The 15,138-nt window shown below is 43.0% G+C and overlaps 1 protein-coding gene across 4 annotated transcripts in view; it reads left to right on the top strand.

The window, feature by feature from the left end:
- The first annotated feature begins 10,269 nt into the window (after positions 1-10,269).
- SEMA4D (semaphorin 4D) overlaps positions 10,270-15,138 on the top strand; it is a 45,225-nt gene continuing 40,356 nt past the window's right edge. For 2 of the 4 annotated variants that reach the window (XM_032205307.1, XM_032205305.1), the window contains exon 1: positions 10,270-10,445. The gene's annotated coding sequence lies outside the window, so the exon portion shown is untranslated. The remainder of the gene's footprint in view (positions 10,446-15,138) is intronic. The other 2 variants (XM_032205308.1, XM_032205304.1) reach the window with 2 other exon arrangements.

The following is a 15,138-nucleotide window of genomic DNA, read 5'->3' as shown; positions in this document are numbered from 1 at the left end:
GTTTGTTTCTTGCTCTATCAATTGTGCTTTGGAAGAGAAGGGTGTTTTGAGTTTCAGAATGGCAATTGCCATGTAGACGATGGCGATACATTCTTAAGTTCTTTCTTTATCTGTCCTGAGACATTTAGCAAGGACCTGGCTGTCTCTAGGCCATTCTCTTTTTTTTTTGTTTCCATTCCTTCTGGTGGTGTGATGTGGTATCGGGTTTACGTGGCAAGGTTTTGAATGTGGCCTGGAGGAGGCTGCGGCCCATGGAGAGCCCCCGCAGGAGCAGGCCCCGGGCCGGAGCTGCAGCCCGTGGAGAGGAGCCCACACAGGAGCAGGGGGTCTGGGGGGAGCTGCCGCCCACCCGTGGGGGACCCGTGCTGGAGCAGTTTGCTCCTGGGGGATGGATGGACGGACCCCATGGGACAGAGCCATGTGGGAGCAGTGCTTGGAGAGCTGCTGCCTGTGGGCAGGCCCTGCAGGCTCAGTTGGGGAAGGATGGCATCCATGGGAGGGACCCCACGGGGAGCAGGGGCAGGGAGGGACCGTGAGGGAGCGGCGGAGACGAAGGGACCAGGACTGACCGCAGCCCCGATTCCCTGTTCCCCTGTGTTGTTTGGTGAGAGAAGGTAGAAGAGGGTGGATGTGGGGAAGGTGTTTTTAGTTCTCTTTTAGCTTCTCACTGTTACAGTCTGTTTGTTATCAATAGGGAACAAATTACATTAATGTCTTGTGTTGAGTCTGTTTTGTCAGTGACAGTGATTGGTGAGCGATCTCGCTGTCCTTATTTCAACCCATGAGCTTCTTTTTAATATCACATTCCCCCTCCACTCCCCACCCCCCCCCCCCACCCTGTTCTGTTGTGTAGGGAGAGTGAGAGTGGCATGGTGGTGCTGAGCCCATTGGTGTGAAACCGCAGCAGACACTTACAGCTTCCAGACTCACAGTTATCAAGGGATGCAGGGAAACAGCTGTTAACATGAGCACCTCTACTGAATGCATTTCACAATTAAAAATGTTAGTTGCCATCAAGTTCTCTGTCAGATCTCCCTAGGCTGTAATTCATTTTTGCATACAACTGAGCATAACCTCATTTTTGAGGGTGACATTTGAAATCTGTAAGCTGTGAAGGTTCTGGGGTATCGGTTTCTGATATGAGATTAGATATGAATAGCTGCTGTTGTGCTCAGAGGTCAGCTTTGCTGAGAAAGTCGTGGTGTTTTACTGTTAAGCCTTAAGGAAGCACGTATATTTTGTCTTGCTTCTGACTACTGTGTTCGTATAATTTTACAGTTCTGCTTTTCTGTAATATCAAAAACATCAAAGTTTGTAGCCTTTGTTAGCATTCAAGGGCTGGAAATTCGCAGTAATTATCAGTTTCCTCAGCAAACTTTGAGGCAGAACCTCTTCAGTGTGTGACTGTCAGTGTATGTTTTCTTTTCATAAAGTCCTTAATGATGGTGCAAACAAGATTCTTAAAAGTTAATCATCAAGTGTAGTAATGACTCCCTCTGCTACATTTATTTGGCATAGGAAAAAGCTCATTTTAGGCTTGGCAGGAGTTAAAATCCCAGTAATGCTCATGAGAATGTTCTACAGGCAAAGCTTCTATTAATCCTGCTGCTGACATGCTCACACGTAATTTAATGTGAAATCTGAAGCATTAATACTTGAAGGATTTGCACCCATGCTTTTGAATGTACGGAAAGAGGTAACGTGGGCATGGACCAACACCTGCTTTATAGCTAATGGTCAAAATGACCTTTGCATTGCTAACGTCATGGGAAGGACTGTACTGAGGTAGGAGCAGGTATGATGGATGCTCTGTAACCTCTGAGAGTGGAGGTAGTAACACACGACAAGCCACTGCACCGTTGTCAGCTGTCCTGAAGTCAGAGTTGCCTTTTCACACTCTGGAGCTGGTCACCATGAGCCAAATGAGTTGTTACTGACTGAATTTGGCAACAGAGCACCTGTGGTTAGCGTGTTCTGTCCTGCACAAACTTTTTTGTAGTCACTGGTGTGTGTCGTTTCTTCACATATTTAATGGAAGTGTGCTGACTCCTACCTATGCACAGCTAGTTTAAAAAATAGTGAAGGTTAATGAGTGGCAGTGTAATAATCTAATGATTATTGGTAACCTCTACCTGTGCTATCTGTGAAAAGCACTATTAACTTTCGTCCAGTCATCTCTTTTCAGAAGTGTGGTTGCATTACTTTTCAGCAGCAAAAACGCCAGGATTGCTGTTTAACCACTGATGCTGTTTGCTTTAGGTGTTTTGATATGATAAATCAATGATTTCGTGAATTTTGAAGCCATTTTACTCCATTTCCGTGGTGCTTGCCAATAAATCATTAGTCTCCAACAGCAGATGGAAACTCATGTCCTGTAAAGGTGTCAGGTATTTAAACCTACCTCTGCAGTTTGGTGTGAATTCTGAATTTTGACCCAAAACCTGGTATGTCCTGATTTGTGTGGGATTGCCTGGGACACGCGGCTGTTCTACAGTACGTGCTCTTGCCAGTGCTTCAGAGGAAGCTGAACATCTTGAATAAGCAAGTAAACGTACGAGTAACTCCCTTGTGGCGAGATTTTAGCTGATGAAAAGGAACTGTAGTTTGTTACTCATCATTGGCAGAAAAAAGTAAATTGTTTTCATAATGATGCTGCAGGAGGAAAAGAGCAACGTTTACAGCTGGGGACTTAGCCCTGCCCTCGGGTGGTTCTCTGACTTGCCTCCTTTGGAGACCTCTTGCAGCGAGCAGTCCTGCAGAGAAAGCTCAGTCCCCAGCGGGTGCTGCGCCACATCAGAGGGGACAGATCACAGGCCAAATCCCAGACAGCCCTGAATTCTTCACAGTTTTCTTCTGCAGGCCTGGAGCCCTGATCTCTGGGTTGCTTTTTCTTGTTTTAGCTCTGAGGCGAGCTGGGAGGGCTTGAGTAGCTGAAGCACTTAGTGGGTTTTCTGCTCCATTTTTCCGAGGAAGGCTCAGACTTAATGTCTCAAAGCTGCTGCTGCACATACATTTAATCTGACAAAAGCTAACACTGCTTCTGAAAGAGGCGTTGTGGATGGATTTAAACTAACCTGACCCTGTCTTCCCCCAGAGCTGCTTTAAACCTCTAGAAGTTCATCAGTCGACTTCCCTAACGGGTTGCTCCGTGGCTCAAGTGGCCAGAGGTAGCAGGTGGGCAGGATGGCTTCTTTCAGTAGGCAGGCTGGACCCCTAGTAACTGTAAGGAGGAGTGCAGTTACCTCATTTCTTTCCTCCAGTCCTATTTTGGGGAGCAGAAGGTGATTTTTAATCCACACACCCTGGTGTATTTGTAGATTTGTAAAACTAGGAGCTGTAAAACTAGGATGTTCCAGTATTTTCTTACCAGTGTCCAGTTGGTGTCTAGGACCAGTGAAGCCTAACTGCACTGTAAGTAGATGAGGATATGGATGGAAGAGAGGGTCACCAAATACTGCAGGTAGGGAAGAGGGCAGTGACCCGGTGACAGGCCAGGAGTGGGAGCCAAGCACAACAAATTGGGGTGGTAACACTGCAGGAAAAACTGCATTGCTGCTCGAGGCTGTTGATCCTGTATCTGAAAACAAAACTTCACATTTCTTCTCCGAGGGTTAGATATCAGACACTGTAAGTGAGGATGAGAAAAAGGTGTTTCTGCATTTCTTCAGTTAAACATCAGAGGGAAACGTGAGAGGCAGCCTGCCTTCCCTCTGCTTCTGAAGCCCAAGGCTCAAATTATTGCTGCACATCCATTTGCCAATTGGGTGTCACAGTTCTTGGTCCCAGGTGAAACTGGGAATGCAGTGCAGGAGGATTCAGGAATGTCCAAATTTCCTGCAGTCTGTCATGGTTGTTTTGCCATTAAGTGAGCATGTTTTTAAGGCAATATGAAGTATCACCCTAACCAGTCCAATGACATTCTCCGTATGTATATGACTGTGCAATTGGACGTGAGAGAGAAGATAGTTTTGAAGGGGTGTGTGTGATAAGGGAGTAGTAATGCACGATCAGTGAGATAAAGATGTTCAGAAGCACAACAGCTTTTTACCTGTGTTCCTAAGTCAGTGATATCCTTACGTAACTTGTAAAGCTTGAGGAAATCCTTTCTTTATAGCTCTTGGGGTTTTGTTTGGACATGAGTGGTTTTGTTTTGTTGTTACAAAAAATAGGAAAATTCCACCTGTGAATTTTAATAGTTTTTTTAATAGTTGAACCACTGCAAGGTTCAGCTTCTGAATTTCATACAGTCCAGCACAGCGAAGTTTTGTTTTTGTTATTTCTCTTCTGTTTTGAGAATAACTTGGTTCAAATTCCCTGCTTCAGCAATCTTGCGCAGCTCCCTCAGGGAGGCTGCTGCTGTAGCTTACACAACCCAGGAAGTGTCTCCGTGACTCCTTGAAATGAAGTTCCTTGTTTTTTTTCAGCACAGAAGCCTTTACTCACAACGGACAGGTAAGCTTTACCAAGACTTCTCTCTGGGAAGCTGGAAAACTTTGCTGCACAGGTTAGAGAAGAGCTGTTTTTATCATGCATACTGAGATTAAACTTACTTTTTCTTCTCCTCCTTCTCCATCTACTATTAATTTATTTCAGAGAAAACAAAACCAAACCAGACAAAGAAAAAGGCAGTGATTTGGAAATACTTTTCAGGTTTAAGAGTTGTCTTTGCCTTTTGCATTGTTGCTGTGACTTCCCCTGGGCAGTGCATGCTGTTCACAGGGCGTGTGGGTATGTACAGGACCATTATCAGTTGGCTGTTTTGAATGGGCAGACTGGCTGAGGATGCTTGGATGCTTTGGTACTGAAAACTTCTGCTCTGTGGACAAAGTGTTTTTTTGTATTTACTTCCTCTGAGAGCCAGAAAACTCCAGGGTCTGTCACCTGTCTCAGTACCTGGCATAACTTGTTGAACTCTTTTGAAAGCTTGAAAAGCTTGTGTGTGTTACTGAAGAATAAGGTTATTATACTGCATTGTGGTAGTGTGAAACTCTGTTCTTTATGCGTTAAAGAGTCAATTTCATGTCTTCTCTTTGCCTTCATTTTTTGGAAGAATCCATGCATTTCTCAAGGTAAGGGAGAGAGAAAAAAAACAGCATTGAAAACTGCTTGGTGTGGAACAATGTGAAATAGCACCTGGGTGTTTTGTAGACTTATATTCATGAGATATCTGAACATTATTTAGATGATCACCTATAAACAGTGATAAGGCATTTTGTGTAAAAAAAAAAAATATATATATATATACATATATATAGGAAATTGAAGGGAGTGTTTGAGTAATAAAGTTGAAAAGCTACAAAAGATCTGTTCTAAACATTAAAATTATGTATTATGTTACAGCTTTAGCTTTGATTTTCTTTTTTTTTTGACTTTAGTTTTTCTGTGTTGCTATATTGTCATAGTGAATATGGAAAAAATTCCATTCATTCACTTATCGGCTGAGTACCTGGCAGCTGATAGCCCATTTGGAAAAGACATCCACGAAGCAGAGGTTGTAGTACAGACTTCCTTTTTTTATTAAAAAACAAAACAAAACACAACACTGATCTTCTGGAAGTGTGATTAATTCATTCTCCCACAGAACCTTAATCAGAAAGTGTTGAATACTTAACAGCAGACAAGCCTCCAAATACTTTTTCTTCTTGTTCAGATTTTAGAACCAGCAAATCATTTTATGAATTGCTTCTTTCCTGATAGGAGGAAAAGAAGACTTTTTAGGACAATAAGGGATGATGCTTATAGAGTGAAAGCTGTCTCCATTGTACTAACCTTTTTGGGCCAAAAATGTGTTGAATACAGGTACGCTCTTAGTGACCTCCGCTTTTCAAAGGGTACATTGTTTATTGAACATTTAAAATATTCTCATGCTGCTTTGCTAAGCAAATCTACCCTATAGTGAGTACACATAAATTTTACATGTCCCTGAAGTGAAGGCTTAAAAAGTTCAGTCTGAAATCGAAGTGCTGGTATCTGCTATTATCTTTGTGCAGTTGTTTCCTCCTTTCCTTTCTCTAGTGCTCTCTTGCTCTTGGTTTTACACAGTTGCAATTCTGTTGCCTTTTGTTTTTGCTAGAATTTGATTCAAAACCACTAGTATGATTGTAATAAATGTTATTTAAATGGTTTTGAGTTGATATTTGTATAGTATTATATCTGCAGGAAAGTTAAAATTACGAAATACACTCAAAGCCTTTATTGAAGAAGGGTAGGGATGCATAGATAACATCACAAACGCTTCCACCTGGTATTGTGGAAGTTAGTTTTGATAATTATAGTTTTTGTCAGCATCCTTAAAAATGAAGGAACTCCATTGCAACCAGCAGTACTAGCTGGCCTGGTCTCTGTATTTGTATTTTGTTGTTTGGATGCTGGAGGACCCACAGTTTTTTGCTGTCTCTCCGTAGTAGTCTCCGTTTTCTTCTCAGCTTTCTGAGATTTGAGGAGTGTCAGCGTAGAGGGGGGAATTGAAAGCTGAAGGTCCCGTTCCAGTTTGGGCAAAATTAAAGTGACTGAGACATAAGAGGGCTTTTTTGCTTTGTTGTTACAAAACTTGGACTAGCACAATGCTCTTCTGTAGTTCAAACATGTTCACATAAAGTCAAGCACAAGGCAAATGCATTTTCAACATAAAGTTTAGAAAAAGTTGGGGGACTTTAATGAGCCAGTAAGAAGCTATTTGAAATAAAAACGTTTTTATGTAAAGTGAAGCTTTGCAGGTGGGAAAGGAGAAAAAATTGTGAAGCTTGGCTTTGTAAGTTCTGAAGCGTGTTTTGCCGCTTGACTTTCTTTCCCCCAAGTACCTCGCACAAGTGGTGAGCAGGTATCATCAAGCTGACCAGTCCCAGGAGAGGGCAGGAATTACAGAAATAGTGATGGAAATAAATTATGGAAAACTACCATGTGTTTTGATTTGACACATACCAAACTACTGAAATAAAGTGCTGATAATAGGTACGGTTCTTAAATTTTGTAGTCAAACCTACCTTTTCGTGTAATTACTTTATTTTAGAACTCCAAAATCACACAAAGTAGCCGCAGAAGCGTTTTTAGCGCACTCTGTGTAAACCAGCTGTTCGTAGCAATTTGTCTGCCTAACCTGCGGTTTCTGCACGCATGTCTAAAATAGTCTTCTAAGAATGCTAGCCCACAAATAGGTTGTGTCAGGCTTGAGGTATAGGTAGCAAAAGCACCTCCACTTGCAATCATCAAGGGTATTGATCTGCAAATTACTTTGGTAAGGCAGGTAAACGATGCTGTCATAATACAAACATTTCCAAAGTTAAAATTTGGCTCCTTCATCTCCCGAAGAGCTATTTGAGTGATTAAAATTTGCTTATAATTTGCTTATAAACTAGCTTTCTTCTGTGTTTCCTTTCTCCTTTTTTCTTCATATTTAGTCTCTTGGACCTAGTTATAGCATTAAGCTATAAGCCTGAATAAAGGATTAAAGAAATGCTTCTGATAGTAATTGATACACAGAAAGAAGTAGTACAAGTTTATTGTTTGTTTGTTTTTAGTGCAAGTTGTCTGTGACAGTCAGAAGTACATTGCAATAGGGTAATGTGTTGTGAAGTTTGAAAGGAGAAGGAGATCCTTGAATAAATAAATACACACACACACACACATATATATGAAAGATTGCAGCTCTCTTATTTAAAGTTTCCTTAAAGTGACTGTCATGTTATTCTACATAATATATTCCAGGCTGTCTTTCATTTGTAATCCAGTAGGTGTTTTCTTTAATCTTTGAGGATTTAGTCACAGTTGTCAAAATAATGAGCTTTTCATGATGTAATTTATTTTGTCCATGTACTTCTACCCCCATCTTAAGTAATTGCTACCATTTTTTTTTTTTTTTTCCTGAAATTTGCACCAAAATACAACCTTAAAGCCTGGCAACATGTAAGGTTGCTTGGGAGCTCTTGCAGTGCCTGTTCTGGAGTCCCATATGAAAGATATAGGTCAAACAGAAGGACTGAAGGGTGCCAGAAAACTTGCAATATTTACATGAATGTTAATGTAATATTCGAGTCCTGGTTGAATTAGCGTGCAATTACGTCATCGCTTTTGGCAAGCTGTGACGAGTTACTTATTTATTTGTGCAGTGCGACAGCAGGTGTTGCCCAAACAGGCAGCCAGCAGAGGCCTGATCAAAGGGCAAGAACCTACCTGTGCTGCAAACTCACCTCCCTCTGTGCTTAGCTGCCCTCACGCCAGGTCCTGAGTCTCTGGGGTCTGTGCAAAAGACACCAACAACCACCAGGTAACTGGTTGCAGGTTTTGCTCCCACCCCTTCTCAAGAGGAAGCTCTGAGGAGCAATGAAGTGCTTGCAGGAGCCAAGTTATTGAGCTGAGGCAGCCTTGCAGCTTTTCTCCATCTCCCCACCTCTGTGGAGATCCACTTGCTGAAAGCTAGCCTGGGGCCTGGACACTTGCCTGTCCCTCAGATGGCTTTCAGCTCCTCCGTCGCTGCCAATCTTAGCTGAGAAACCTGGGGCTACTTGCCTCTTGAGATAGGGGAATTTCTGTGATGAACCATTTTCAGAACCACTGAAGTCTGCCGGTCAGCTTATTTGCTGCAAAGGATTGCTCGAGTAATTAGCATCTACCTGTACCTACTTAGAAGTGAGTGCTTCATTATAATGAAGGTACTTGTAAAAGCCACAGAATATTAGAAGTCATCTCTAAGCGGAGGCAGAAGAGAATTTTTCTCTTCCCTTTAATCTACCTACAGCTAAAATGGATATGTCTGTTTGCTCTGTAAGCAATAAGCTGTGAGGAAGCTCTCTGGGACCTGAAAATCACAGCTAACAATAACAACCGTGGCGATCAATGGCCTATTACAGCAGCAAGTAGCAGTTCCTACAGATTTTAACAATTCACTTCTGTTATTGAGTAGGTACAGCCATCGAGATGATCTGATGTTGGCTCGTTTATGGAGAGCTTCGTGATTGCCAGGATGATTCGCGGTTCACCTGTGTTTTTTTCATTTTTATTTTTTTCTGTCTTTCAAAGAATGAAAGAGAGACAACTGCTTTGGTTTTGCAACAAAAATAAGTTGCCTACATGCTTCTTGTGAAAAGTGACTGGTGGGCAATAGCTCAGGCAAGCTAAGTTGACATAGAAAAAGATTTCTCTGGGATATCTTGTCCAAAAAATGTTGTGGGGAAAGAACCAGACATTCCTTGTTCTGTATCCCAAAAGATTTTGAATTGTGGAGAGAAGACATTTTTCTCCAGCAAAAGTGTATCTGATGTAGCTGTTTGGTACCTGCTAATACACTGGCCATCACAAAATGGGCTCTGTCGAAGGACAGGGCAGACAGGCAGTGTATTTTCGAGCAGACATGTACGCTCTCTCTTCCCGTATTGCCATGTAGTATTGATCTCACTTTCTTGTAATTTTGGGTCTGGTCTGTTTCTTTTGGGGCCTTCTGTGTTGTCTACCTTTCACTCTAATCCTCTGGATCAAGAACAGAGCCTTCAGGTGTACAGTGGTGACTTTTCTAGGTGCAGTTTCTTCCCATCTAGATCTGCAGGAGCCCCCTTACTGTTCAGCTCATCGAAATCCAAATCAGATCCATTGTGACAAGTGTTTAAAAGCACTAACCCTGCAAGCAGCCCATACCCTTCTCAGATCTGTTGGGTGCACATTAGGAAGTGTGTGTGTATATATATATATATGCTGGATACAAACTGATGTAACAATATATGTTTGCATATTTAGAAATGTTACCTAAAATAAGTACTAAGATAAACGTTTCCTGCTGTGGTTGCATCAGAGTAGTCCTACCATTCTTTGATTATACCAAAATATATACAAATGCAGTAGGTTTTATCATAAGTATCCAGATATTCTTGCTCCACACTTGTGCATAATATAAGTTCAGTAATGCAGGGGAATGTTGAGATTGCTCTGTGTGGATTTGGTAGAGCTAATTGTTCGTGAGACTGGTCGGTGTCTAAACTTCCTGAGCTTTCTGTGTGTGTTCAGCCCCAGCGTAAGGGAAGTCCCAGGTGCTTAGGAGGATCAATAGTTGCTACCACAATGCAAATGCTGAATAATTTTGTACTGGCTGGCTTGGAAGAGAGGGAACAAACTGTGGCTGAAAAAGGCTTGTGTGTACGCTTTTTATCAGGTCTGCTTGGCAGTTTTTTGTTTGGTCGTGAGTTTTTTCTTGGTATTATATGCAGTATCAGGATCCTGGCTCATGGGATGCAGATAGATCGGTTCTGGTTTCTGTCAGAAGCAGTCTCTCACTGAGAATCTGGCAAATGAAAGCCAGCCTCTGGGGGAGGTTTTATTATAATTCCCATATCAAAAATAGTGCTTCGGGTTTATGCGGTAACGATGTCAAATTCCGCCTATTATCTCTTTGCAGAAAAGAAGGATTTCTGACGACTCCACGTTTCCAGCGGCGCGCAGGAGGCTCCAAGAAGTGGCAGGTACGGGAAAATGTGGGTTACCCCTCCCTGCTATTGCAGTGGGATTTGTAACAGCTGCATTGGGGGTGTCTTTCTTAATCACACAAATATATTGCCTATACAAGCAAGAAGACTGGGGTCTTGATCTGTATGGCAAACATAAATAAGGATTTCATAATAAGCTTGATTTATTATTTTGTTTTGCTTTCAGATGGAAATATTTCTCAGTAAATTTATGAGAAAAGAGACTTTTTTATTCACTCAGGAACATACTGTATGCTTCACTTGTGCTTTGGTTACCACTGAAAGCTTCTGTTCAGGGTTGCAGCTGTACTGTGTTAAGAAGATTGTGTCTGAGGGGGTAGTTGTGTTGCTTTCTGAGACAACTATATCTTCGAAGGTGTTGCTGGGCATCTTTTCTAGTCTTTTTTGTTGTTTCTTTTTAAATAAAAACAACTGATTTAGACATTCAGGTGCCTTTGAGAGTACCATTAGTTGCCAGTAAGCATTTTCAAATAATTTTGATTGACTGACTCAGTCCAACAAGCCCGAGAAGAAATAATGAAGAAGCTGACCAATATTTTATGTTGTGACAGGGTGTTTAAATTGTAGGGGAAGATGGACTTGGCGCTTCATGGATCTTATTTCTTGGTCATTTGAACAGTTCCTACTGCAGCAGTGATGCTGTCATAACACAGGGGAATAGAGTGAAACACATCTCTCCCTTGGGCAGCTCTTGAATTCTGTCTGGACTTGGGACATAGCTCAACATCCAGGTTAGCAGAAGGTGCTGGCACTGCAGCTGTAGATGGGTCCCACTGACCATCCGGGTAGTTCTAAATTAATAACTTCTGCTTAGTTTTGTTCTGCACAGCCAGACCGAGGACCCACAACAATGTTTACAGCCTCTGCTAGCTCAGAGGTTGACTTGTGCAAGGCCAGAGTTAGTTTTTATTTTTCTCAAAGAAAAACAAACAGAAACAAGTGTGTTTACTCATTCCTGTTGCTCTTCAGAGTTGAAGGCTAACAGCATTTCTGACAATCCAGCTATGGTTATCTGAAAAAATAAGACTTCTAATCTCCTATTTGTCCTTTGTAGTCTTTGGTATTTGTTTATTTGGTGTTGTAATTTTTCTTTTAGTAATTTGCCTTTTTCTCAGCATAGTAGTTTGTCTTGTAACTTCTTTTTTTTATTTTTTTTTTCCTAGTAGTTAGGAAAAGAACACATGTGAGCTTAAAAAAAAAAAAGTCTCTTCAGGTATTCCAATGAAGATGATGAATATTCTGGAGTAGTGACCCCTGGGGTACTCTCCTGTTGCTGGGCTTCAATTAGGCTTTGTGCCACAGATCTCTGTTCTCTGGGCCCTGCCATTCAGACAGTTTTTGATCAACCCTACTGTCTGTCCGTCCAGTCCCATGCCTCTACAGCTTGCCTATGAGCTGATCTTTCCTTGTCAATGTAAGGAGGAGAGTGTCAAAGTAACTGACCGTGTCTGTGCTCCTGCCGCGTTTTACCTCTCCTTGCTTCCACCTCCTGCATACTTCCTCGTTGTGTATGTGTTTGGCCAGGAGCTCCTTGTTTATTCACGCAGGCCTCCCGGCATCTGTGACTCTGTGCTCATAGGGATGGATCTCTCTGGGACTTGGAGAAGGTGATCCTTGAATATTAAACAACTTTCTTCCCTCCAGGGCCTTGTCCCATGGGGCTCTTCCAAGCAGATCTTTGAAGCGGTCAAATTCTGCTCTCCTGAAGTCCAGCGTTGTGAGCTTGCTTTTCGGTTTCCTCCCTGCCCTCAGGATCTCCTGAACTTTACCGTCTCATGGTCACTGCAGTCAAGGCTGCCTTTGATCCTTGTGTTCCCAATAAGCCCCTTGTCAATGGTGAGTACGAGGTCCAGCAGAGTAGCAGCTCTCCTTGTTAGCTTGTCCCTTACTTAAGGAGGAAGGTATCATTGGTGAACTCCATGAACTTCTTGAATTGCTTAGGTCTTGCTGTGTTGTCTCTTCAGCAGGTATTGAAGGTCCATGAGGACCAAAGCCTGAGAATATGAGGCTCCTCCCATCTGTCTGAGTGCCTCATCTGCTTTTTCTTCTGGCCAGGTGGCCTGCAGCATCATGTCACCTTTACCTGTGCTCTCTTTAATCTCACCTGTAAGGTCTCCGTCAGCTCCTCATCCATTCCCTTCATAGGGCTTCATGCTTTCCAGGTGTGCTCTCACATAAAGGACTCCTTGTCATCCCAACCCGACCTTCCTAAAGAGCCTGTAGCCCATCATTGCAGCACTCCAGTCGTGGGAGGCATCCCACCACATCTTGGTGATCCCAAGATCGTAGCCCTGCAGCTGTCCTCACGGAAGGTTTCAGCCTAAAAAATTTAGGCATGACTTGCAACTGGGAACTTTGTTTTCCTCAAAAATTTTGTCCTCTTTTTAGCCCTAGCACGCATCCTTCAGCAAGCTTTGTGGTGCAGGTAAAGAATGCATAAAATTATCTTGAAAAGCTTCACCTAATTTGTGAGTATCTAGTTAACTATAAAGTATTTTTGATACAGTTTGAAATGTAAATAATCCCCTGCTCTACATTTGTATTAGTTGTAAAGGGACACTGGTCTGTTAGGTTGAGGTTTAACTTACTTTAGCAAACAGTGAGTTTGTGTGTGTTGCATAATAAAGAAAAGATGATAGAAATGATGTTTTCCATCAGGCAATCTAAAAATGGCACCGTGCTTCAGGTTGTGACAGGGTGAGATCTAAAGCAAGGGGCATTTCCCATCTGTCCTTATACCAGTCCAAAATAAACTACATAAATAAAACTCAGTTGTCAAAGGTGAATTGTATGTTTCTGTCTTTGTAATTTTGACAGGTAATGACACAAGTATTGCTAACTTTTCCATCTATTTTTGGAATCAAAGACGAAGCAAATTGAAAAAATCAGGTTTAAGCAAAGTCTCGCAGCGGGAGTTCTGTGGTTTGCTTTTTCATATGGAGCCTTAAAATCTTTGTTATCGAATAGGCATCAGTAAACATTGAAGCAGGTCTGTATTCTGTTAAAGTTACCTAAAGCCTTTGAAGGAAATTATTTTGGGAAAACATTTTATGCCATCTGACAGATAAATCACGTTACCTCCCCCTTTTTTTGCCAAAGGAAGCAGCTTAAAGTTTGCCTGTTGCCCCGTATTGAGCTTCCTATCCCTCATCACAGTAACCCTACTACTTTGCAAAAGCATAATTAAATTGTTGTATTTATCTGTCTTAAAAATAGATGGGTAAGTTGCCCAGGAAGCCTGTGTGTTCTTTGCTCCTGCTGGGGCAGGGGATGCCTGGTGGCCAGCTGCTGCTTACTGTGAGGTGAGGCCTCCTTTGCTCTGCCAGCGCAGCGGAAGATGTGGAAGTAATTTGATGGAGAGGCAGGGAACTGTGAGTGTTTGAAGCTCTGTCTTGCAGCCCAGAGGAAGGTGCTCATTTGTCTTGCAGCCTCATGGAGGCTTGCATCACCTATGGTAATATAATTGCGTGCAGCTGACAGCGTTCCTGTTTTCACCCTTAGTTTTCCCCTGGCGGGGCGGTGCAGTGGGTTCTTAGGTGTGAAAGGTGAGAGCCTCTGCCACTGTGGAGGCCCAGGAGCTGTGTTTTCTGGACAAGGAAGGCCCTCTGGCAAGGCCCATTCCCTGGGCAAGCAGTGTCTCTGCTGCCAGCCCTGTCCCAGCCTGGTCCCTGCTGCCTGGGGCTGCTCGCTCGGTCCCATCTCCAGCGCTGGCCTAAGGGTGCCCGAAGTGCTGCAGCCCCTCTGTGTGGGACCTGCCGTGGAGCAGCGCCTGAGCATTGCCAGAAAAGATTGCCCAGGGGAGAGCGCAGGGCTACGTGAACAGATGGGGAAGTGCTGTGGGCACTCAGTGTGTGTGGGGAGCTGTGAGAAGACATCAGGAGGTGGGCGTCTGCCTTGCTTTTACTGGGGGGAGAGGTAGGGTGGGTGCTGTGCTGCTAATGATCCTCTCTGGGGAGTGATGAGGCCCCAGCTGTGATGTTCCGTGCTGCGGGTGCCTCAGCTCATTGCCATGCAGTCCGAGGCTTTGTCAAGAAGATAAGGAAAGATCCATCCAGCACTTTGTGCAACACCGAGCAGAATTCAGGAGTTGCGCAATGTAAGTAAGTACTTACTAAGAGAAGAAAAGGGGGAAAAAAAATATATATTTCAAAATCAAGGTTGCAAAACTGGGCATTTCCTAACTTGGAAATTCCAGAATTTAGATGGATTGGGCAAGTATCCCACGTACAGGTTGCAGCTTTACAGTGTTGGCAGGGGGAGAAGATGCTGACCTCTGGGTGTTCAGTGTTGCATTTTATTACTTCATTCATAAAATTAATCTGGTAGTGATAAGAGTCACTGAATTGACATCTGTGAAAGGTGAAACTTTACTTTCACAAATACCCCTTTGTGCTTTCTTTTGTGCCTGTGCCCCAGAGGATGAGAAAGATAGGAGCCTTCTTCCTGTTGCTGGTTTCTCAACTTCTCCCATTGCAGAGCTTGTGTTTTGTGATGAGAGTGTTTTTCCAGAAGAAGGTGGACCAGAGCACTGTTTCTTTCCAACAAGTCTCTCAAGTACTCATCGGATGCCACTGACGTGGGCGATGTGAGAGCCAGATGTTTTTCCGTCTCAGTAACAGTCAAGATTAGATATTAGGAAGAAATTCTTCACTCAGAGGGTGGTGAGGCC

This window comes from Aythya fuligula, chromosome Z (genome assembly GCF_009819795.1).
Source record: "Aythya fuligula isolate bAytFul2 chromosome Z, bAytFul2.pri, whole genome shotgun sequence".
NCBI lineage: Eukaryota > Metazoa > Chordata > Aves > Anseriformes > Anatidae > Aythya > Aythya fuligula.
The sequence above is the reverse complement of the archived record's forward strand: the minus strand, read 5'-3'. Positions and strand labels throughout refer to the sequence as shown.